Genomic DNA, 2,922 nt, shown 5'->3' on the forward strand with positions numbered 1-2,922 from the left:
GGTGGTGGTGGTGGTGATGGTGTGTATGTGTGTGAGACAGAGAGTGGGTGGAAGGGAGGACAGGGAGTGGGAAGGCAAGAGGGAGAACCCAAGCACACCTGAAGGATGAAGGACAACCTCAGGGGTCATCTTCAGGAACTTTGACCCCCTCCTTTGAGACAAGATCTCATCAAACCACATTATACAGTGCCCTATCAGCTCCTAGGAATCCATACAAAATGATTACAGGAGGTAGGCTGGGGAAGAGTAAATTAATAGCCAAGAAAACAAAACTATCAGTTTTTGCTCAGCTTGGAGTGAAAACTTTTAGCCCTGAAGAAGGAAGCTGAGAACACTGAGATCCGTCTAGAATGAACTTTTTCCAGCTGGAGGATGTGGACACTCTACCGCCCACGTGGACAGAGGGGAAGTGGGGTTTAGGTTCTACACTAGAAGGGGTGTGCATGGAGAGAGTATTTTCCACATGAGGTGAGAGCTAAGCAGCAGAGGTAACTGGACCCTCCTGACACAGTCTCCCCTCCAAGGGGTCCAGAGCACTTCTCCTCCTTGCTTTCCTCGTAGTGTGGCTCTCTGAACCTCGTTCACACAGCGCCAAACATTAGAAGAGATTACATTTCCATACTGCACTTCTGAGCCCCCAAGAGCTAATGCGAGCCTAGCTTCCAATGCCTTTAAATACGCCGGGTTGTTCAATCCCAGGAACCCTTCCTTCCTTGTAAGTAGGAAAACAAAAACAGATGATGGAGTCCAGATTAATTTCCAAATCCCATCAACTGGATTTCCAGCCAGACAACACAGCACATACTCAGGCGATCACATATGCCATCTGCAGAAGTATGAAAAAAGGGTAGAACCCCCCATCCCCACCCCCGAATCTACACCTTGGATTTAACGGAACCTTCTTAACTATCACCCAGTCCCTCCGCCCCTCCCCCCATATCTGAAGTACTCCAGGCCCACTCCACCCATGTCTGTTTCATCCTGGTACCTAATTCTACCAAACTCAGGTTATTCTCCTTGGGCAGAAAGTAAGCCCATGGCCTTGAATTGGAAGGGTGCTCCTTATAACCATGTGTGCAACCAGCTCGACAGTTCCCCACGTTTCTAAAAGGGAAAAAAAAAAGTCCTGCAGGAAATCTGTGGCCAGCCGGCCCCCTCCCAATGTCTGAGTCAGAGTAGAGCGTCTTCAGAGAGCTTCTGGCTGATCAGGGTGTATCACTTTCAGAGCTGCTCAGCAACTGAACTTATGGCTGTCTTCCAGCCACGCAGAACATAAGCTCTATATTAAAACACTTTTCCCAACTCACATACGATGAAGGTATCTCATAGGTTGACAACTTCCTACTGGAAACAAATCACTTTCCTCTCAAACTGTGCTTGCTACCTCTCAAAATTAATGCCTGTTAGGCTGTGCATATTGTTCTCTTTGGCCATGCAACTCCATTAGCGAGGAAAGGCACCCCCAAATTTCATCAGCAAGCCTGAGCCATTCATGGCCTTCAGAAGAGGAATGAATGGGCAATGGAAGCTCTTCGGCCTAGAGACTTCTCCCACACAAACATTAAATATGGGGGGATCTCTCTGGAGGGAGGGGGCAGGGTGGATGATAAGAAGGACATTAAGCAGCTGAGCAAAGGCAGCCCAGGAGCAGCCGCGGCACTTCTCGAACTGCCTGCAGAGGGGAGAAAAAACTGCTCATGTAATATAACCAAGCACCCTCGGGCTGCCGCGCAAGGGCACGAATAATAAATACACCTAGGAAGGCAAACAGATATACAGAAAACAAGCCACCCCAAAAAGGTCAAAACTTCAGAAATTCCTGGGATCACATCACCCACATAAACGCACCACCAGTGGGAGCGAGAGAAGGGACTTGGAGACTTAGCAAAAACATTCTAAATTTGGGTGTTTTTTTTTCCTTCCCAGCTTGCAAAGTAACAGTGGCTACAGGCAAAGCTAGAGAAGAGCAGGAAGGCTGAGGGCGGCGCGGGGTGCGGGTGGGAAGGGAGGGGTGTCTCACACCAGCCACCCAGGCCTCGATGTGACGAAAGTCGTCAGCAGCCTTAACCGCATCCCAGTCCCTCCACCCAGCAAGCAAGATGCCCCCCCTACAGCTCCCCCAGCCTGGCTCCGGTCCCTTGCAGCGTGCAGCCCCGGTAGCCCCGCAGCAGCAGAGGCAGCAGCAGCAGCCCAGCCCGGGCAGAGTGCCGGCAAACGCCAGGATCGCGGCTCCCATCCCTTCGGCAGACACCCCACAGGCCTCCCTCCTCGCCCACCCGGGATGCCCAGCGCGCCGGCGGTGGCTCCCGCTTACCTTGGGCGCTCGCGGGGGGGGGCTGAAGATGGCAAGCCCCCCGCGCCCCGCCCCTGGCCTCCTCGCCCGTTCTCTTCCTCCCTCTTCCACGTCCTCCTCCTCCCCACAGTGTGGCCGGGGCTCCCCCTCCTCCCCGCCGCCTGGAGTAAAAGCAGAAAGCCCCGGAGCCGGGCCCGCGTGCGTGTGTGCGGGAAGGCGGCGTGCGGCCAGCTCTCCAGTCACTGAGCGCGGCGCGCCGCTCGCAACTAAAGTGTGAAAGAAGCGGTGGCCGCGGCGGCCGCGCCACGGAACAGCCCCCCGGGAGTGGGCAGGGAGCGAGCGGGAGCTGGCAGACTCGAGCGAGGAGGGAGGGGACCTCTGCGCCCAGTCGCTCACTCGAGGGGCGGGGGCAGCCAGACACTCCCCCGCCGCCCGGCCCCTCCCCTCCCCGGCTCCCGCGCGCGTCCGGCTCCCCTCCCCCGGGGCGGGGCCTGCGGAGGGCGCGGGGCCGGGCGCGGCGATCCGGGAAGAGGGGCCCGGCGGCCAGGGCTGCGGGGAGGGAGGAGGGTAGGCAGGCTGGAGGATGTCTGTCTGCCTGTATGTGTGCTGTAGGGAGAAGGGGAGCGAGG

The 2,922-nt window shown here is 56.5% G+C and overlaps 1 protein-coding gene across 2 annotated transcripts in view; it reads right to left on the reverse strand.

Annotated features, from left to right (window-relative positions):
• The window catches only part of C6H1orf21 (chromosome 6 C1orf21 homolog), a 205,812-nt gene extending 203,088 nt beyond the window's left edge, over positions 1-2,724 (reverse strand). The window contains exon 1 of one of the 2 annotated variants that reach the window (XM_026787591.1): positions 2,315-2,724. The gene's annotated coding sequence lies outside the window, so the exon portion shown is untranslated. The remainder of the gene's footprint in view (positions 1-2,314) is intronic. The other variant, XM_026787592.1, reaches the window with a different exon arrangement.
• Between the last annotated feature and the right edge of the window lie 198 nt (positions 2,725-2,922).

Source organism: Microtus ochrogaster, assembly GCF_000317375.1.
Source record: "Microtus ochrogaster isolate Prairie Vole_2 chromosome 6 unlocalized genomic scaffold, MicOch1.0 chr6_random_2, whole genome shotgun sequence".
Lineage (NCBI taxonomy): Eukaryota > Metazoa > Chordata > Mammalia > Rodentia > Cricetidae > Microtus > Microtus ochrogaster.